Source organism: Giraffa tippelskirchi, chromosome 3, assembly GCF_054371585.1.
Source record: "Giraffa tippelskirchi isolate mGirTip1 chromosome 3, T2T-mGirTip1v1.2.pri, whole genome shotgun sequence".
In the NCBI taxonomy this organism is placed as follows: domain Eukaryota; kingdom Metazoa; phylum Chordata; class Mammalia; order Artiodactyla; family Giraffidae; genus Giraffa; species Giraffa tippelskirchi.
In genome coordinates this window covers 166,198,693-166,222,019 of record NC_137277.1, presented here as the reverse complement: position 1 = coordinate 166,222,019, position 23,327 = coordinate 166,198,693, and positions in this window count along the sequence as shown.

Sequence of the window (23,327 nt, the reverse complement as noted above, 5' to 3'; positions counted from 1 at the left end):
GCTTTAACCCCCTGGATGGCACACAGTGTTTGTCCGTTTAATTTCTGGTCCCAGGGAGCCTGCTAGTAGTAATCTATAGAAAAAAAATTTCACTTAAGTCTAATGAATTTCTTCAGTTCAGTTCAGTTCAATCACTCAGTTGTGTCTGACTCGTTGCAACCCCATGAACTGCAGCACGCCAGGCCTCCCTGTGCATCACCAACTCTCAGAGTTTACCCAAACTCATGTCTATCAAGTTGGTGACGCCATCCAGCCATCTCATTCTGTGTCATCCCCTTCTCCTCTTGCCCCTCATCCTTCCCAGCATTAAGGTCTTTTCCAGTGAGTCAACTCTTCACATGAGGTGGCCAAAGTATTGGAGTTTCAGCTTCAACATCAGTCCTTCCAATGAACACCCAGGACTGATCTCCTTTAGGATGGACTGGTTGGATCTCCTTGCAGTCCAAGGGACTCTCAAGAGTCTTCTCCAACACCACAGTTCAAAACCATCAATTCTTCGGCGCTCAGCTTTCTTCACCGTCCAACTCTCACATCCATACATGACCACTGGAAAAACCATAGCCTTGACTAGATGGACCTTTGTTGGCAAAGTAATGTCTCTGCTTTTCAATTTGCTATCTAGGTTGGCCATAACTTTCCTTCCAAGGAGTAAGTGTCTTTTAATTTCATGGCTGCAATCACCATCTGCAGTGATTTTGGAGTCCCCAAAAAATAAAGTCTGATACTGTTTCCATTGTTTCCCCATCTATTTCCCATGAAGTGATGGGACGAATGCCATGATCTTCATTTTCTGAGTGTTGAGCTTTAAGCCAACTTTTTCACTCTCCTCTCTCACTTTCATCAAGAGGTTTTTTAGTTCCTCTTCACTTTCTGCCACAAGGATGGTGTCATCTGCATATCTGAGTTTATTGATATTTCTCCCGGCAATCTTGATTCTGGCTTGTGCTTCATCCAGCCCAGCATTTCTTGCTCTACCTAAAATGTAAATATGAATAGCAGCTCTAAGATTAGCAGCACGAAGATTTTGCCTTGACCCTACAGTGTTATTTTGCCTCCATGGGATACATAGAACCCACACCGGACACAGTTATAAAATTTTCAAGCACATTACTATATTTATCTTAAATTGGAAATATCCCACTAAAACAAAGAACGAAAACTAGAACACAAAGACCTTCTAATTAGTGTTGAGATCAGAAGGACTTTTACTCCCTGTATTTACACTTCAACCTCCTCATACTTTTTGGTGTTTGGGCAGCTCAGTGACAGGTCAGTTCAAACTGTGCTTACAGACAGTAAGAGCCTCTTAGCTTATTCTTTTTTTTTCCATTTATAAAACACCCTTGACCTTGGAGCCAGAAATTTTCTCATCAGAATCGTTCTCTAGCTTAAGATCTTTTCAAAACTGTGGTTACAGTTGCATTGGATTTCTGCTCCTTTTGCCTGCCTTGTTCTTATGCCCCTTCCCCTGTTTACAGAGCCCTTCTCCCCTCTCTGCTCAAGCACTGGACTACAGAGGAGCCGTATAGCCCAGGTTGGATCAATTTAGCTTTCTCTCAGTTTTGTGCTATCTCAAAACATAATACCTCTATCTTCTAAATCTTCACCCAAAATGTATTGCTGGATCAGGATTTATATGTCCATATTTGACTTCTTAGATTTTTGCATTCTGACTATAAATTTAAAAAGTTAACAATTATAGTTTTTGTTGTGTTCAGCTGCTAAGACGTGTCTGACTCTGTGCCCTCATGGACTATAGCACATCTCCACTATTCCCAGAGTTTGCTCAAATTTATGTCCATTGAGTCAATGATGCTATCAAACCATCTCAGAAAGCAGAAACAATTATAATAGTTCACATTTATTGAGTATCTTATGTAAAGCACTAGTTTATGATTTTTAAAACATACTTTATTTGGGAATAATTTTAGATTTATAGAAAGTGGCAAATATTGCATTTATTGTATAAAGGGTTTTATATGCACTTCACTGATTCCACTCATTTCTTTCTCACAGTTACCTATAGAACCCACATTGGACACAGTTATAAAACCATCATTTTCCCTATTTTACAAGTGAGGAAACAGATGCAGAGAAATTAAGTGATTGGTTGAATCACACATTAGTTATTTAACTAATAACTAGTTATTTAGTTATTAGTTATTTAGTTCAGCGTTAGTGTTTGTCATTCAGTTCTGTCCAACACTGTGGTCCCCATGAACTGCAGCCCATTAGGCTCCTCTGCCCATGGAATTCTCCAGGCAAGAATACTGGAGTGGGTAGCCATTCCCTTCTCCAGGAGTTCTTCCTGACCCGGAGATTGAACCTGGGTGTCCTGCATTGAAGGCAAATTCTTTGCCATCTGCATCACCAAGGAAGTCCACAGTAAATGGCAAAACTGTGATCTGAATACAGTAAGTTGGTGTCAGAACCTATATTTCTAACCCTTATGCTGTACTGTCACTTACAAAAAAAAAAGGAGAAAAGGTGCATGGCATTCCTTGCTCTTTCCCTAAATATAGCTTTCGGATGGGTGTAGTTTGTGTGCTTTGTTCTTCATGGACTTCTGCCAGTTACTATGGACTTCCTAGGTGGCCCAGAGGTAAAGAATCTGACTGCCTGGAGTAGGAAATGGCAAAATGCACCAGTATTCTTATGCAGAAGATCCCATGGACAAAGGATTCTGGTGGGCTACAGTCCATGGAGTCACAAAGAGTCCCACCACTGAGCACAGCACACACAGCTCCTGCAGACAGCAGCAACAAGGGTTACTACAGCCCTTCAGTATGTGCATAAACCGTCTCTTGAATAATTCCTTTTTCAGTTATGCAGAGATTACTGTCAAACTCCAGAATTCTTTGGTATACAGAATCGACATGTGTTGAAAATCAAATTATTTGCCCATCTACATTTTTCCAGAGCAGAGCTTTTCAAGCCTTAATGTGTATGTGGGTCTCAGGATACTCGGTTAAAAGGCAGATTCTGCAGATCAGAGATAGAGCTTGTGAATCTGTATTTCCATCCCGATCTCAGGGCTATTCATGCTCTTGATCTGCAGAGGACATTTCAGATGGTCAAGCCATGAACCTCTTCTTCTCCAACTGCCCCTGGGTTGGCCATATTTTTTCTTCCCATTTAGTGCTTTGTCTGGCCTCAGAGGACAAAGTAGTTTCTGGCTGCCCTGTCAGAGCCTTTTTCTCTGAATCAGATATCAATTTCATTTAAACATAACTTGGTAAATACTTAACATTTGAATTCCTGTTTACTTACAGGAATTATTGCTGCAAAGCATCTCTTATTATTAATACTTCCATTATTAATATTTTGCTCTGTCATTGGTTAATGATTCTTCTAGTAGTCTTCCCTAGTCTTCACTATCCACATCCATCCAAAGGCTTTTTAATTGTTATGAGCATTTCTACAAGCTTTCATTTATTCTAAAATTTTAGCTTCCTTGCCACAATCCTGGCTGAGTTGTCACTTTTTTTTTTAATTTGTCTTGAGCTGTGCATTCCCCTTTCTGTCTTCTGTGTGTGGTTTAAAATCTGGTAGGTCGAAAGTTTCTCTGAGGCCACATTGATCACCTTTTTTTACAATACCTTTCTCTCTAGATTCCTCTAGATTTCTCCATCATTGAAAATATTTGCAGTTGTAATAATGTCATACCGTTTTCTCTTCCTTTGTTCCAGGTTTACTTATTTTAAGAATTTCTATCTCCCATTACTTTAGAATCTCTAGCCAAAATGAGATATATACCTTATATATTTTCTTAGAACCTTTGGAAATCTGCTTGTATAAAAGCCCAGGTCTGAATCTGATATACTTATTATATTCTTATTTGATGATTAGCAACTCGAAGATGCGGTCACCTCTATTTTCTAAGTTTCCTATTATTCAGCACACCCTCCCTCTCCCCCCAACCCTGCAACATGTCCTTCCTTGTAGGTTAGAATTAAATCTAGACTAGCTGTTCTCACCACTCTTTCCTTTACTTTTTGGAAAATGAAAGTGCCAGCTCTTCCTCTGGGCTAGGCATTTGCATACTTTAGATTTTATTTTAATAGGAGAAATGAAAAATCTCAGGCCATGCTCTGCAGAGCTGACTAGATCATAGATGGGGACAAGCAAACATGCTGGCAAAGCACTCTCGCTCGTAAGGTTGGGCTGAAGGGGACAGTGTCAGTGCTCCAGGAGGGTAAGATTCTCAGCAAATACAACTGTGCCTCTGGGACAGTCATGTTGTCACCGTTCATAGTGGCAGCATCTGCTGCAATCTGTCACAATTACCCTGTTCTGTTAACAGTTGTTCAGATCAAACTACCACCCAGATTTTGGGTTCCAAAATATGCTGTTTATAAATAAACAATGCCTGAGGCTGGAGCTTGCTGGAAAGTAGTGGATTTCAAATCAGGAGCATAATGTGAAAAGAAGTGACAGGTGCATGAGTTAGGGGAGCAACTAACATCATCAACTTGTCTACTTCTTATTTAATACGTAGATTGCCAATGGATCTAGTTCAGGGGATTGTGGGTAAGCAGAGGTCCTGGCATGGCAGCACCTAATGAGTTGACTGTCTAGTTGGAGAAGACATATCTAGCTGGAGGAGGGAGCTGGAGGAAAAAAGCAACAGTGGAGAGAATTATCAGTCAGAGAGAGACTCATGCTTTGGTCGTGCTCTTTGGTTTTCTCCTAAGTACTCAAGTGTTGATGATCAACGACCATGCTGGTGACACTGCTCTGAGTAATAAGAGTGTACTGGGTTTATAGGGAGATACAAAAGTGAAGAAAGCAATGTCAAAGAGAAGGAGTTGGGAGGGAATAGCAGCCCATGAATGTACTGCTCTTTGTGCTGTGGGCAGATAGTTGAAAGTCTTGAGCAACCCGACTCCAGCACCCTTCTAAACAGCATCCTCCCTGTATCCTTAACCAATGCAGTTAAGTCAGGTCTCTTCTTCTTCCCATTTCCATCACCATCCCCACCATCACTTTAGCCGTAAGTACTTACATAAACTAATTTCTTTCAGAGCATGCAGAAACTCGTCCTAAAGCACACTCTTGCTCCTGCTATTTCTCCTGTATGTGTGTGTGTGTGTGTGTGTGTGTGTGTCAGTCTCACAGTTTTAAAAAACTTAGCTGCAAACATAGACATAATTATGGATCTAATTATAGACTATTTACAGTCTGTGTTTTGTTTATCTCATGGTGCATTACAATTACCCCAAAACATCGCGGTTTAAAGTAACAATCATTTTCTCATGAGTCTGAGTGTCATAAATTCAGGCAGGCTTCAAGTGTGCCGATTCCTCTGTTTCTTGTGGTAACAGCGCAAAGACATTCATACATCTGCTTTCAACTGGCTAGTCCAAAAACAGCTTTGCTTGCCTGTCTCCTATTTTATGTTTATGCACATGACTTTTTTCTCTCTGGGAAGCTACATGGGCTTCCTCACTGAATGAAGATCTGAGTAGTTGAACCCAGCTGCCATCTTTTCATTGCTATGCAACAATACCATAATTTATAATTATTTCTCATTGCTTAGGGGTCTCTTGTATGCCTTCTGTCAAATAATAGATGAGGTGTGGTTATCCTAAGGATTCCTGTGGATTTCTCAAGCAACGAAGACCACCTGCCATGCAGGAGACCTGGTTTTGATCCCTGGATTGGGAAGATCCCTTGGAGAAGCAAATGGCATCCTACTCCAATATTCTTGCGTAGGAAATCCCATGGACAGAGGATAAAAATCAATCTTTAATAAAGTGTATAATTTAAAAAAAAACACTAATATTGACTCATATCTCTGGATTTTCTTCATCAAATTTCTCTAATCATGAGAAATTTTCTGAATTGAGGTAATTGATGATAGTTTCATACTTTATGGATAAGTACAAATTTGTTGTTTATTTAACTTTAAGAGAATTTTTCCACGTTTTTATTTTGAGGGGTTCAGTTCAGTCATTCAGTCATGTCCAACTTTTTGTGACCCCGTGGACTTCAGCATGCCAGGCATCCCTGTCCGTCACCAATTCCCGGAGCTTGCTCAAACTCATGTCCATCGAGTTGCTGACGCCATCCAACCATCTTATCCTCTGTCATCCCCTTCTCCTTTTGCCATAAATCTGTCCCAACATCAGGGTCTTTTCCAGAGAGTCAGTTCTTCGCATCAGGTGGCCAAAGTATTGGAGCTTCAGCTTTAGCATCAGTCCTTCCAATAAATATTCAGGACTGACTTCCTTTAAGATTTGTACATTTAGGGCCTAAATAAAGACAAAATCATTTAAAAACCTTTGTTAATAGATTCATTATATTGGTCAAATGCCTCAGTTATATTAACAGTAAAAAATCTAGAAATAAACGAACATGGCAATGAACCTGAGTAATTATGAACTGACCACTCTTTAGAAATGTAAGGTGCCAGTTTTGATTATTTTTCATCAAAGATTTCTTTTCCTATTCACACTGTTTAATAAGATTCTGATTAATGTTTCTAAATTAAATTAAAATATCCCCTATAACATAAAATCCATTAGAACCTGAAAATGCTGTTTCTACTAGAGATATTTTAGAGATGTTTCCTCTGTCCATGCATACCCAAAATATGCCTCAAAGAATACTGTTTTTAAAACAGAAATGAAATGGACACCTAGAATCAAATATTGTTCAGTTACTAAGTCCTGTTTGACTGTTTTCAACCCCATGTACTGCAGCATGCCATGCTTCCCTGTCCATCACAAATTCCCAGAGCTTGCTCAAACTCATGTCCATCGAGTCAGTGATGCCATCCAACCATCTCATCCTCTGTCATCCTCTCCTCCTCCTGCCTTCGATCTTTCCCAGCATCAGGGTCTTTTCCATTGAGTCGACTCTTTGCAACAAAGGCCAAAGTATTGGAGATTTAGTTTCAGTACCAGTCCTTCCAATGGTATATTCATGACTGATTTCCTTTAGGATTAACTGGTTTGATCTACTTGCAGTTCAAGGGACTCTCAAGAGTCTTCTCCAACAGCATAGTTTAAAAGCACCAATTCTTCGGTGCTCAGCTTTCTTTATCCTCCAACTGTCACATCCATACATGACTACTGGAAAAACCATAGCCTTGACTAGACAGACCTTTGTCAGCAAAGTAATGTCTTTGCTATTTAATACACTGCCTAGGTTTCTTATAGCTTTTCTTCCAAGGAGCAAGCGTCTTTTAATTCCATGGCTGCACTCACCATTTGCAGTGATTTTGGAGCCCAAGAAAATAAAGTCTGCCACTGTTTCCATTGTTTCTCCATCTATTCACCATAAAAGGATGGGACCGAATGCCATGATCTTCGTTTTTTGAATGTTGAGTTTTAAGTCAGCTTTTTCACTTTCCTCTTTCACTTTTATCAGGAGACTCTTCAGTTCCTCTTTGTTTTCTACCATAAGGGTGGTATCATTGCATATCTGAGGTTATTGATATTTCTCCCAGCAATCTTTATTCCAGCTTGTGCTTCATCCAATGTGGCATTTTTTATGATGTACTCTACATAGAAGCTAAATAAGCAGGGTGACAATATACAGCCTTGACGTACTCTTTTACCAATTTGGAAACAGTGTGTTGTTTCATGTCTGGTTCTAACTGTTGCTTCTTGACCTGCATACAGATTTCTCAGGAGTCAGGTAAGGTGGCCTGGTATTCCTCTCTCTTTAAGAATTTTCCACAGTTTGTTGTGATCCACACATCAAAGCCTTTGGAGTAGTCAGTAAAGCAGAAGTAGATGTTCTTTTGGAACTCTCTTGCTCTTTCTATGATCTAACAGATGTTGGCAATTTGATCTCCGGTTCCTCTGCCTTTTCTAAATCCAACTTGAACACCTGGAAGTTCTCAGTTCATTTATTGTTGAAGCCTGGCTTGGAGAATTTTGAGCATTACTTTGCTAGTGTGTGAAATGAGTGCAGTTGTGTGGTAGTTTGAACATTCTTTGGCATTGCCTTTCTTTGGGATTGGAATGAAAACTGATTTTTTCCAGTCCTGTGGCCACTGTTGAGTTTTCTAAATTTGCTGGCATATTGAGTGAAGCACTTTAACAGCATCATCTTTAGTATTTGAAATAGCTCAACTGGAAATCCATCACCTCCACTAGGTTTGTTCATACGGATGCTTCCTAAGGCTCACTTGACTTCAGAGTCCAGGATGCCTGGCTCTAGGTGAGTAATCACACCATCATCGTTATGGGCTAAATGATTATAAATGCATGCCACTGACTCTGGGTTTCATGATTTTAGTCCCTTAATCTCTTTCTTCCACTTTTCCAGTTTTTGTTGTTTAGTGGCTAAGTCGTGTCCTACTCTTTGCAACCCCATGGACTGCAGTTTGCCAGTCTTCCCTGTCCTTCAATAACTTTCTGAGTCTGCTCAAACTCATGTCCACTGATTCAATGATGCCATCCAACTATTTCATCTTCTGCCTCCACCCCACATTTCTTCCCACCTTCTATCTTTTCCAGCATCAGGGTATTTTCCAAAGAGTTGGCTCTTTGCATCAGATGGCCAAAGTACTGGAGCTTCAGCTTGAGCATCAGTTCTTCTAATGAATAATCAGGGTTGATTTTCTTTAGGATTGACTGGTTTGATACTACCCCTGGTGGCTCAGATAGTAAAGAATCTACTGCAGTATAGGAGACCCAGGTTTGATCCACAGGTCAGGAAGATCTCCTGGAGAAGGAAATGGCTACCCACTCCAGTTTTCTTACCTGGATACTTCCATGAACAGAGCCTGGTGGGCTGCAGTCCATGGGGTTGCAAAGAGTAATACATGACTGAGTGACTAATACTTTCACTCTTCCAATTACTTTAGCTTTAAAATATGGTTCAGTCTGGATTTTGTTGTTGCAGTTTTACCATGTAGAAGAGAGAAGGGAATTATCATGATTAAAACATGGGATTTGAGGTCAACCTCTGTTGGTTTGAATCTAAGTTGTTTCACTTACTGTGTTGCTTTATATCAGCTACTTAGCCTCTTTAATGTCAGTTTAATAATCTAAAAAATAGTAATGCTAATATTTACAGCATAGAATGTAATAAAAGTATGTCTGACTTAGCTTAGAAATAATAGATGTTATTAAAAATTAACCAAAACCTCTATGACTTCACTCAAAGGTTATTTCTGGATCTTATGAAGTCCAGTGGGTACTGTTTGGACTGGTAAATTTATTTTTTATTATTTTTATTGGAGTATGGTTAATTTACAATGTTGTGTTACTTTCTGCTATATAGCAAATTGAATAAGTTACATATATACATATATAACTGATATATAGATATATATCAGTTCAGATCAGTCACTCAGTCATGTCTGACACTTTGCAACCACATGGATCGCAGCACACCAGGCCTCCTTGTCCATCATCAACTCCCGGAGTTTACCCAAACTCATCTCCATTGAGTTGGTCATGCTATCCAACCATCTCACCTCTGTCGTCAGCTTCTACTCCCACCCTCAATCTTTCCCAGCATCAGGGTCTTTTCCAGTGAGTCAGCTCTTTCCATCAAGTGGCCAAAGTATTGGAGTTTCAGCTTCAACATCAGTCCTTCCAATGAACACTCAGGACTGATCTCCTTTAGCATGGACTGGTTGGATCTCCTTGGAATCCAAGGGAATCTCAAGAGACTTCCCCAACACCACAATACAAAAGCATCAATTCTTCGGTGCTCAGATTTCTTTATCCTCCAAGTCTCACATCCACACATGACTACTGGAAAGACCATAGCCTTGGTGAAAAGGACCTTTGTTGACAAAGTGATACCTTTGCTTTGTAATATACTGTCTAGGTTGGTCATAACTTTCCTTTCAAGGAGCAAGCATCTTTTAATTTCATGGCTGCAGTCACCATCTGCAGTGATTTGGGAGCCCCCAAAAATAAAGTCTGACACTGCTTCCACTGTTTCTCCATCTATTTGCCATGAAGTGATGGGACTGAATGCCATGATCTTAGTTTTCTGAATGTTGAGCTTTAAGCCAACTTTTTCCCTCTCCTCTTTCACTTTCATCAAGAGGCTCCTTAGTTCTTCTTTGCTTTCTGACATAAGGGTGGTGTCATCTGCATATCTGAGGTTATTGATATTTCTCCTGGCAATCTTGATTCCAGCTTGTGCTTCATCCAGCCCAGAATTTCTCATGGTGTACTCTGCATATAAGTTAAATAAGCGGGGTGACAATATACAGCCTTGACATACTCTTTTTCCTATTTGGAGCCAGTCTGTTGTTCCATGTCCAGTTCTAACTGTTGCTTCCTGACTTGCATACAGGTTTCTCAAGAGGCAGATCAGGTATGCCCATCTCTTTCAGAATTTTCCACAGTTTATTGTGGTCCACACAGTCAAAGGCTTCAACATAGTCAATAAAGCAGAAATAGATGTTTTTCTGGAACTCTCTTGTTTTTTTGATGATCCAGCGGATGTTGGCAATTTGATCTCTGGTTCCTCTGCCTTTTCTAAAACCAGCTTGAACATCTGGAAGTTCATGGTTCATGTATTGTTGAAGCCTGGCTTGGAAATTTCTGAGCATTACTTTACTAGCATCTAAGATGATTGGAAATGTGCGGTAGTTTGAGCATTCTTTGGTATTGCCTTTCTTTGGGATTGGAATGAAAACTGACCTTTTCCTGTCCTGTGGCCACTGGTGAGCTTCCAAATTTGCTGGCATATTGAGTGCAGCGCTTTCACAGCAGCATCTTTTAGGATTTGAAATAGCTCAACTGGAATTCCATCACCTCCACTAACTTTGTTTGTAGTGATGGTTCCTAAGGCCCACTTGACTTCACATACCAGGATGTCTGGCTCTTGGTGAGTGATCACACCATCGTGACTATCTGAGTTATGAAGATCTTTTCTGTATAGTTCTTCTGTATATTCTGTATATTAACATACTTTCTTAATATCTTCTGCTTTTGTTTGGTCTATACAATTTCTCTCCTTTATTGAGCCCATCCTTGCATGAAATGTTCCCTTGGTATCTCTCATTTTCTTGAAGAGATCTGCAGTCTTTCCCATTCGATTGTTTTCCTCTATTTCTTTGCACTGATCACTGAGGAAGGTTTTCTTACCTCTCCTTGCTATTCGTTGGAACTCTGCATTCAAATGGGTATATCTTTCCTTTTCTCCCTCGCTTTGCTTCTCTTCTTTTCACAGATATTTGTAAGGCCTCCTCAGAGAGCCATTTCGCTTTTTTGCATTTCTTTTCCATGGGGATGGTCTTGCTCCCTGTCTCCTGTACAATGTCATGAACCTCCATTCATAGTTCATCAGGCACTCTGTCTATCAGATGTAGTCCCTTAGATCTATTTCTCTCTTCCACTGTATAATCATAAGGGATTTGATTTAGGTCATAGCTGAATGGTCTAGTGGTTTTCCCTACTTTCTTCAATTTAAGTCTGCATTTGACCTTAGGGAGTTCATGATCTGAGCCACAGTGTGCTCCTGGTCTTGTTTTTGCTGACTGTATAGAGCTTCTCCATCTTTGACTGCAAAGAATATAATCAATCTGATTTCGGTGTTGGCCATCTGGTGAAGTCCATGTGTAGAGTCTTCTCTTGTGTTGTTGGAAGAGGGTGTTTGCTATGACCAGTGCATTCTCTTGGCAAAACCCTATTAGCCTTTGCTCTGCTTCATTCTGTACTCCAAGGCCAAATTTGCCTGTTACTCCAGGTGTTTCTTAACTTCCTACTTTTGCATTCCAGTCCTCTATAATGAAAAAGACATCTCTTTTGAGTGTTAGTTCTAAAAGGTCTTGTAGGTCTTCATAGAACAATTGAACTTCAGCTTCCTCAGCGTTACTTGTCAGGGCATAGACTTGGATTACCCGTGATATTGTATGGTTTGCCTTGGAAACGAACAGATACATTGTGTTGTTTTCGAGATTGTATCCAAGTACTGCATTTAGGACTCTTGTTGACTATGATGGCTACTCCATTTCTTCTAAGGGATTTCTGCCCACAGTAGTAGATATAATGGTCATCTGAGTTAAATTCACCCATTCCAGTCCATTTTAGTTCACTGATTCCTAAAATGTGGACATTCACTCTTACCATCTCCTCTTTGACCACTTCCAATTTGTCTTGATTCATGGACCTAACATTCCAGGTTCCTATGCAATATTGCTCTTTACAGCATCGGACCTTGTTTCTATCACCAGTCACATCCAGAACTGGGTGTTGTTTTTGCTTTGGCTCCGTCTCTTTATTCTTTCTGGAATTATTTCTCTACTGATCTCCAGTAGCATATTAGGTACCTACCGACCTGGGGAGTTCATCTTTCAGTGTCCTATCTTTTTGCCTTTCTGCACTGTTCATGGGGTTCTCAAGGCAAGAATACTGAAGTGGTTTGCCATTCCCTTCTCCTGTGGACCACATTTTGTCAGAACTCTCCACCATGACTGGTCTGTCTTGGGTGGACCTACATGGCATGGCTTAGTTTCATTGAGTTAGACAAGGCTGTGGTCCATGTGATTAGATTGGTTAGTTTTCTGTGATTGTGGTTTCAGTCTGTCTGCCCTCTGATGCCGTCTCTCAGCACCTACTCTCTTACTGGGGTTTCTATATATCTATATCTATATCTATATATCTCCACTCTGTTTTAGATTCTTTTCCCATATAAGTCATTATAGAGTATTGAGTACAACTCCTCGCACTATACCTATAAACAGGTCATTATTAGTTATCCAATTTATATTTAGTAGTGTATATATGTCAGTCTCAATCTCCCAATTTGTCCCTCCCCCCATTTCCTCTCTGATCAGGCTGGTAACCTTCTACAGAGCTATTCAGGCTTTTCTCTTCAAGGGAAGATAAAAGAGCACAGGTGATCTTGCATGAGAGACAAACACACGATCTTGCAATAAGGTTTATTACTTCCATGCACCTGTCATTGGCTAGAATATGGTCCCATGACCCCACCTAAGATGAATTATCAGGGGATAGAGGAAAAAGATCTGATGAATTACCAAACCAGTCTCTACAAGAATACATAAAATCTCTATCTAAATATCTAACATAAAAATACTTACTAAATATTAATCATTATGGTTATTATCACAGACATTTGATATGGCCCATCCCTCAATCATAGACCATTAAATAGATAAGAAAAGTATAGTGTGGCAAGTCCTATAAAGTGAGAGAAAAACATGCTAAGGGTCTCATTCTGACAGAAGTGAAACCAAGCAGAACCCTGCAGATCTTTCCACAGACAGACCATCCCCTCTCCCTTAGATCCCTTGCCACTTGCTTGTAGAAAAGCTTTAGCCTCCTAGGCTTTCCCCGAATTTCAAAGAGTAAATTTATTTTAAAAAATGGAGAAAATAAATGCAGAAGCAAAGGGAACCAGTTAAGCAACATGAAATGGTAATGGTTTTAGCCATAACGCAAAATCAGGGACCTTTAGTTCCTCAAGACCTATAGATAATAGCCATATCCTTGAGTTTTTCTGCAGATGCTGAAATCCCCAAGAGGTGGAAAAACCTAACTGTATGATGACCATGAACATGGAGCTTCCAGACCAGCTGGAAACTGAAGATGATAATGCTGACCCCTGTGACCTCATCTGGTTACCTTAACACCCACCAGTCAGAAATTGTGCATGATCTGATCTTACACAGCACGGCCCTAACCTTCACTTTGTCTTTAAAAGCCCTTCCCTAAAAGCCAACAGGAACTTTGAGTCTTTTGAGTATGAGCTGCCTTTTCTCCTTTCTTGGCATCCTGTGATAAATGCTGTACTTTTCGCAAGCACAACCTGTTATCAACTGGTTGGCTTTGCTGAAGGGCAGGTGAATTGACCAAGTTCAGTTCAGTTACAGAAGAACCAACACATACCAGAAAGATAAGTAACATCTGACGTGTTCTAAAGAGGAGGAAACAAATTTCAGACTGTGTGACCAAGCATATAGAAAGTAGAGGAACATGATGAACTTGAAGAATTTAGATAAATTCAGTGTGGCTCCCGTAGAGTGTGGAAGTAGTTTGCTGGATAAATAAAAGATATGAGAAGAAGAAAAGATCCAACTACAAGATCTCACAAAGCATGTAAAGTTGCTTTGACTTTACCCTGAAATCAGTGAGATGTCATTTGAAACGGAAGGGGAGAAGAGGTTTTAATGGGGAATAGATGATGACAATGTGATATAGGTTATGAGATGGAAAATGAGTTCTATTTGATAATAGTTTAAGAGTCAAAACTAACAAATAATAGGAAAACATTATGGGTTCTTGGGCATGGTATGGCTAAAATGATAACTTTTGATAATGAGAAGTGATTATCTTGGCTTTGAAATAGATGAGAAGGAGCCAAACTAAGTACATTAGCTAAGAAGTTGTTGAAGTTGTCCAAAATGTTGTTTTGAGAACCTGGTCTATGATAATAGAAGACAAATGGAGAGGCAAGAAAGAAAAGACCATTTTAAGTAATAATAAATACAAGATCAAGTCCTTCACTCAAAATTATTATTTTTTAAAAATTTTATTTATTTATTTTTTGGTTTTACTGGGTCTTCTTATTGCTCACAGGCTTTCTCTACTACAGCGAGTGGGGGCTACTCTCTAGTTGCAGTGCACAGGCTTCTCATTGTGGAGGCTTCTCTCACTGCAGAACATGGGCTCTAGGAACATGGGTTTTAGTAGCTGAGGCACATGGGCTCAGTTGCTCCACTGCACATGGGATCTTCCCAGACCAAGGATCGATCTGTGTCTCCTGCATTGGCAGCTGGATTTTCTATCACTGGAGCAACCAGGGAAGCCCCATTCAAAATTATGATGTCAAAAGGTATTATTCAAATCTCAATCTGAAGAAAAAAATCAACTGTGTATTTTATAATCAGTTTCACAAACCAGATTCACTCCATAATAATTTCTTTAGCACCTATGTGTTTGGCACTGTATAAGTGCTTGAAATTGAAAAATTAATAAAATGTCTATCACATTCTCAAAGAGTCCAAAATCTAGTGGGGGAATCTTGTGATTGCATAATTAGAATGCAATTTCTCGAGTGCTAGAGCAAACTTCTCTATGAACACTGGAAAATTTGGCTTATTCTTTAGTGACGTATCGAGGCATGTTTTGCAGCATAGGGACATATGAACTGGATTTTGAATCAAGACTTCACATGGAAGAGGAGAGAAGGGAAAGGCTGTTCCATGAAGAGGGAACAGATGCACAAATGCTCATAGATGAAAGGCAGGTTAGTACTCAGGGTTCATGGAGTGCTTAGAAAGAACCATTTGAAATTCAGCATCTCAATGTGACCATATCTGAACAATTGATTACATTTCCAAATGATAGGGGCCGCTTTAGGGCAGAAGATTTTGAAAGGCAATCCTTGATTCTACATCTCATTCACTCTTCCCTGAGAATTAATGTCACAGTAGATAGTGGAGGCTCCATAACATAGGTCTCTGGATGAGAAATGTATTTGAACACTGTCTCCTGAGATTCAGATGGACATGCAGAATGAGTGAGAAATAAACTTTTATTGTTCTAAGCCACTGAGATTTTGGGAGGATTGCTTCTTACCACACCATGACTCAGTCATTCTGGACCAATACAGGAAATGGAAATGAAGTGAAGCTCTATGAAAACAAAACTCTCAATTATATGGTAATGACTGCTGTTTAAACTATGAGTGACAAGGAAGCTGTTACTGAAAACAAGAAGACAATGACAAGGTAATGCAGCAGTGGAAACTTTGGTAAAGGAAAGGAAAGGAAAGGAAAGTCGCTCAGTCGTGTCCGACTCTTTGCGACCCCATGGACTGTAGCCTGCCAGGCTCCTCTGTCCATGGGATTCTCCAGGCAAGAATACTGGAGTGGTTTGCCATTTCCTTCTCCAGGGGATCTTCCCGACCCAGGGATCGAACCCAGGTCTCCCGCATTGGAGGCAGACGCTTTAACCTCTGAGCCACCAGGGAAGTCCAAACTTTGGTAAAACTGTCTCCAAAACTGCAATAACTTGGGCCGCAGACTATGTGTTTAACACATTTGTAGCTCCAAGGGAAGAGACTGGAAAACTGTTGGCATGCTTGCTTGCTGCTGGTAGCATTTGGCAAGGTATATTACAAGAAAATGATGAGCTCAGAAAACAACTGGCAAATTTGTCATCAGATGAAAGGAAATCGAGCATGTTGATGAATTAAAGAATGTTTAGGATTTAAAGCAGCAACTTTTTAAAATTCCTTAAGAGCAAATTATAAAACTGAAAAATCTCAGGGCAGCAGAGTCCAATCAAATGTATTATTTCTACAAAGGTAAATTTGAAGGTATGGCCATCACACCAATTATTAAAATCACTGAAAGAAATAAGGGGCCTCAGATTAAAGGTCTCACTAAGAATGTGGTGCCATTCAATCTGTTCATGGCTCAAAAAAAAAAAAAAAAAAGACAATTTTATGGAAGGGTGAGGCTTCAATTTAAACTACCCAGGTAATACAAGTAAATATTATTAGAATAATGACGTAGTTATAGAGTAATAACTTTTTAAAGCTTGAAAGTAAAAGTGAAAGTCACTCAGTCGTGTCCGACTCTTTGCAACCCCATGGACTATGTAGTCCATGGAATTCTCCAGGCCAGAATACTGGAGTGGGTAGCCTATCCCTTCTCCAGGGGATCTTCCCGACCCTGGAATCAAACTAGGGTCTCCTGCATTGCGGGCCAATTCTTTACCAACTGAGCTATGAGGGAAGCCCTTTTAAAGCTTAATTATTTATAAACCTGAACATTTTATGATATTTGATATTTTAAAAAATCCTTGCAAAGCAAAGAATATCAAGGTAATATTATTTTAATTGCTTCTCAATAAGGGAAGTTTGTAAATTTCAAAAGCCTTGAATCTGTGGTTAATTTAAATACAGTTAAATATATATGCAAGAAAAATACTCCAATTTTATCTGTATCATGTGATCTTTTTAACTCTTCAAAGATCTTTAGCAATACCCTTGCTGATATTGATCTAAAACACAATTTGGGACCTGATGAAAAACTAAAACATGAATTTGGCAAGATTACGTGTTACAGATTTGATGTCCTACCACTCAGGAAATACTCTGCATTTATCAGAGTGGGCTGTTGCATCCAAGATTTGGCTCTTATCTGTGAAAGAGGAAAGAGACTTTGTTGAGTTTTGGGAGAACATACTTTGGCCCTAGAGAAATGATTATTTTTTTTAAAATGAGGGTTGTTTTATAAAATCAGGGATAGTTCACAGAATTATATAGGGAAAGCTTTTTTATGTACTTTTCTGTCATTCAGAATTCCTTAGGAGAACTGAAAGTAGGGTGTTAACAAATTATGCAAATAATAATGAAGAATCCCTTACAGAGTAGTTTTTTGGGGGGCGGGGAGAAGTAGGAGGAACAATAGCTGGTTTGTTATCTCAAAAGCACAGATTGGATCTATGCTTCTTTTAATTTTCTTTAGATAGTAGGGTTTCTAAGAGATAGAAATTTGTCTTTATAGTCTAAGTTTGTTCTTTGAAGCGAGACATACTGAAGCAAAACGTTTATTTATGGCATTGCTCAAAAGCTTCATTCTCTGGGTCATAATATCTTAGGCACTTTTTGTTGTATTGTGAATACACTTTTTAAAACTCCCAATTTATCTGAAAATAGATTGTGCTTGATTCACTGACTCGTAAGTAGCATTAGAATGTTAACAACATGGGGTTTCTGCAGGGGAACCAAAACAGCCTTATCCCAGATGAAGCACATTGTAGAAGGAAATTGAAAACATGTGTGTGTGTGTATGTATCTGTGCATGGGTGTGCACTCACACGAGCATTTGTGTGTTAAGGGAGGGCCAATGGTCCCACTTTGAGCCAAATGACACAGATAGATGTTATCTATCGAGGAAACCAGCGAAGAAACTCTAGGAAAATGAGACATCTAGGCTGACGCTCTGCAGATGTGAAGAACTTGTTCTAAGTGTGGTATATGTGCTGTGTTTAAAGCTCAAATTCAAAAATCATGCAAAACACAGACACATGCTTGGTACATGGCAAGCATTCAATAAATGTCATCTATTTAAAATAACCACTATTCTAGCACATATGTTATGTATGTTAACATACCAAGTGATAACAGGTCTCTGAAATCCTGCTACTGAACCTCCCTCTCACCCCACCCTCTGCTCTGGTCCCCTCATACATACACACAGCAGGGAAATGAATGGATGGAGTCATTGGGACCAAATGCCCGATCACTTAATGAGTTCAGTCTTCAGTTGCTTTGTATATGCATTAGAGCAGGAGGCAATAACTCATCAGGTGGAAAGAAACGCACATGGGACTTGGATCCAGAATAAGACCCTATCTTAAGCACTTACAGATGCACCACACTGCATAGAAGAGTTCAGGCTGAGAAGAGGTACCTGCTGGTCACAGGGTGCTAGAAACATTCTGCCTGAAGCTGGCTAGTGCTAGGTGCCAGCTACATGGCCAGCACATGAGAAAGGATACCAGCTGATGGTCAGACTCTACAAGGAAACATGGAAATCTCCAGGACAGTGGAGAAGGAAGCAACTGCAAAGTTGGTATAAATTCAGGGAGATAAATTAATGAACTTATAAAATAAAGATGCTTCCAGTCCAGGGGGACAAGTAGAACCAAGTTAATGCCAGAAATCTGATGGCACTCAAACTAAGTGACAAGCATCTAGAGAGGGTTGAGGGGCTTCCTAGGTAGTGCTAGTGGTAAAGAACCTGCCTGCCAATGCAGGAGACCCAAGGGATGCAGGTTGGATCCCTGGGTTGGGAAGATGCCCTGGAGAAGGAAATGGCAACCTGCTCCAGTATTCTTGCCTGGGAAATCCCATGGACAGAGGAGTCTGGAGGGCTACAGTCTATAGGGTCACAAAGATTTGGACATGAATAAAGTGACTTAGCACACAGAGAAGGTTGAGGAGACTTTCAGTCTTGGAAGAGGAATAAACTCATATCTATCACCAGTACTACATAGACAGCTATACCTTATTTAGCCACAAGTATTTTTCTTAGTTATTTTTTTCTCTTGATTTCCTTGATTTTTAGTGAGATAGGCTTCTAAACCTCCAGAATAATTATAGGTATCATTATGCCAGGAGAAGCCAAAGCCTTTCCACACCTCTGCCTAGTCCCATGCAATCTCTTGTTTTGACTCCTTCTGACTTTCTGCTACGCTCTTATTGTGGCCAGTGTAGGGTAGACAGTACTTCAGATCCAGATTTACTCACCATTCCTTTCAGATCAAGATGTCACTGAACAGCTGATGTCTTTTCGAGGACCAGGGCTGTCACTCAACAGTTGATGTCTTTTCGAGGACCAGGGCTATGGATGCTAAGATTCTCAGAGGATAATCCCTGTGCTTTAACAGGGCTTTCAGTGAACAATGCCTTGCTCAATGAAATGGACCCAGTGGTAGATGTTAGATATCCTGGGACATTTATTCCTTTTAATGTCCTTAGATTTCAACAGGCAGCCATATACCTACTCCATTCAAGTGTAGAACTATACCCGCAGCCATAAAGATATGCCTTCTGGTTTCTTCCCAAAGTTCTCCAAACTTGTTCTGGACATGGATCTTACTGTGGAAACTAAGGCTCAGGGCTTTGTGTGGATCTCTCAGATGCTACCATTCAGAGCAGCCATGTGCCTTTAAACTGTAATCTTGTGCTCAGAATGTCCTACACAGCCATGAAATTCTGAGTGTTAAAGCAATCCTTTGAAACAAAATGTTGATTTTACGAGGCAGTTAAAAAAACAAAAACAACTCATAACTTTAAATCAGTATTTTAATACCATATGATATTTTGTTTTATTGGGATAAAATCAAAATTATTTGGCATAGCCTGTATAAGACTCTTTAAAATATCTCGCACCTTCCTTCCCCCTGCATTATTCCTAGCTGGCCTCTCCAGTTCAGGTTCACTCAACTTCTCACAATTTCTTAGACATAATGTCCCTTCACAAGCCATTTTGGGTCTTAGTCATATTATTTCTTTTTTATACCTAAAGTAGACTTTTCTCTTATTTTCTGGAAAAAAAATTTCATTTTTCTGTAGATTTAAAGCTAATGTTTCCTTTTCTTTATAGGATTTTCTCTCTGTCCTGAGTTACCCTGTCACCTGAAGTTCCAATATTTTTGTTCATAACTTACTAATGTTATTTATAGAAATATATTATAGGTATCTGTTTACATAAATGTCTATCCTGCCACTCTCTGTGCTCTTAGTGGGGAGGAATAATGCTTTATTCAGTTTTGTATTCTTTGCACCTAATACAGTGTTGCCTGAACTAGCAAAGGAACAAAGTAAGTGTTTGTGGATTGAATGACTGAAAATATATATGTAGTAGTCTTGATGATAAGAAACATCTGTCTTGACACATGGGTAAGGTACTACATAGGGCATGAGAAAGAAAATAATAATTCTGTCAAAAAATACCCTTGTTAAAAAAGTCACAGTATATTAAAAACCACGAAACACTTCATTTTGAAAACCACCTTTACTACAAATTACTACTTGCCTCTTGAATAAGACATAATCTCTAAAAGATGATTATCAGTTATTGAGCAATCAGAATTTTAAAATTACGTTCAATGTGCAAGTTGGGATATGCCTAAGTAGGTGGAATCTATTGAGTTCTGAATAAATTTGGCATTTCCTTATTTTCTGACATTAAGGTGCTGAAATATGCTGTCAGGCATTAACATGTTTGTTGATGGTAACTTGGCTTGGCAGATAGAAACTCCAGTGTGAGTTATACTTTTATGATTACATTTTCATTACTAAACACAGATCTATATCTAAGGCAGTTTATTGCTTCGAGTGGTTAGTCATATGCTGGTACAATTCATCAGTGCTATTATCCTTATTCAGTTTTAACTGTGAGTTTTGCTCGAAAATGCCTTTGGTAAATTGTCTAGTCCATGTCAACCGTAACAAGATGAAGAGTGAACCCATGTGAAAGAGTTAGTTAAACCAGATGTTATATATTGTAGAAATTAAAGGCCATATAAACACAGTACAATTTTTTGAAAGTTGTTTTAAGTATGTAGTATATATAAATATATATTAACAATAACATATAATATAGCTTATATCCAAGAAAAAATATTATTTTGATATTCCTTTTATGTTCCATTTATTAATGCTGCTCTTGCTAATGTATCTCAAAATTTTAAACCAATTATCATAAAAAATGTAAGTCAAACCTGCAAATTCTGTGTAATAATTTTGGCTAAAAGAAGACTTCCATCATCTTGAATTTAATTCGTAAAAAGACTTTAATCAAGAATAAAATGTCTCCTCCTTATTCTTACCCCCCAAAAATTTTTGAAAGTAAAATGACTCTTTAATTACATTTGCAACTTATGACAAAGTTTTTTTTTTCTTTTAATTTTTAGTGGACTTTTTAGGACAGCATTAAGATTTCTTAAAGACATTAGTATCACTAACATGCCTACCAGTTGATTTTTGAAGTGGCTCATCAAGAAAGACCATGCTCCAGTTTTTGAAATGTATTTTAATAAAAGGACACATTTCATATTTCTCAGGTTTGGTCTCTGCACTACTCTCTGTTTGAATGTTCACTTAGATCATGAAATTCATTGAATTTTGAAATCAGAGTATTGACATCAGGATGGTTCAGCTCATCAGAATGAAAAATTTTCAGTCCAGACTTTTCCTCCAAACAACAAAATGTATTTCTGCAAAGAAAGACAAGATTAGTCAAACCATTTCTAAAGTAGAATCTCTTCTTCCCATTTCACTCTTTAACATGAAAAGAAACACAGTGTAGGCCAAGGTTGTCTGTTTACAGCAAAGGAAAAAGAAATTCCTTCTCTTGAGCCAAGATTGAGTTGTAACCACCAATTAGAGGCCAAGTACACAGAGCACTTCTCTGAGTCTGCTAATGCCTCTCAACCACTATTCATTGCAGTCAATTGTAATAATTAGTGTCTTAGCATAAATACGAAAATGAGGGGGTTGTGCTAGGTGATCTCTGAGGTCCCTTCCGGCACTAGAATTCCAGAAGTTGGTGAGCCTAAAATTGCTAATGTGTTTGTGAATGCACCAAATTATGCTGGAGGACAATTTGTTCATTTGAAAGATGGGTCCTATTTTATTAATTTGGCTCAGAAATATCAACTAAAATGCAACATAAGTACCGATTAAACACTAATAATAATAATATGTGATCCTATAACATTTTGGCTTTCTCTCAAAGCTGGTAAATGCACATCATTACATTTTACTTGCAAAAACATTTTGAAGAAGTCCAGTGGCCAGAATTTTCTCACACCTTTAGCAAATTTGTAGAAAATTCAACAGTATCAGCAATGGTTTTCTTGCAAAGTTTCTCCTTGAGAGAGCAGAAGACAAAGACCTTAGTTCCTCTGAGTCTGGAAGCCCTTGAAGGCAAATATCATCTCTACTTTATTTACCACCATACCCTTAACATCTGACTCAGTGCCCTATTAAGGTTGTGCTCCAGTTAAGAAAAATAAAAATAAAAAACAAAAATGCAACAACAAACAAAAAAGTGAAAACATAGGCAGATACATAATATAAGAAAGTAAAGAAAAATAAGATTAAGAAAGAATTGGTGGCAGGATATTTCAGAAACAAGAAATCCTTGTGGAGGTATTGTTTGAAAAAGCAGAACAGAAGTGACTTTGGGGAAGAGTTTTTCAGACATAAGGAAAAGACAACACAGAACCCTGAAGTGAGTGTGTGTTCAGTATGTTTGAAGCACAGCAAGGACTCCTGTGACTGTGTGGAAAGAGAGAGACCAAGAGTCTTAAGAGGAGACAGCATGGACAGTAGTGGTTAGGAGGGCAGATGTCTCACTTAAGCACCACAAAAATCAAGTTCACTTTCACATACAATTCTGAAGAAGTAATAATGTAAAGAGCAAGTTAACTTGGGTATTTTGCCATTGGTTTAGCTTAGAAAGTCTACTCTAAATCTTTATATACTGGTTTTTTTTGTTTGTTTGTTTCTCCTTGCTGTGGATTTGAGCTCAACCCATTTCACAGTTCTCTAAGAATATTATCTTTTTCCCAAATCCATATTACTCACTCTGAAAGTTGACTCCAAAATCTTACCTTTCATGCTTTGTTTTTTTCCATTTTTTCTCACCAGTGGCTATGAACTTCCTCTTAAAGGCTTGAAGATAATACACAGAAGACCCCTAGATGTAAGTTAGCATTTTCCAAAAGATGTTTTATTGAATGTCATTTTTGGTAAAGTTGATAGGTGCTCCGTCTTCACCCCTTCAATTCTGTATTCATTTATTCATTTTTATTGTTGAACTAGACAATGAGAATGAAAAGATGAATTAATAT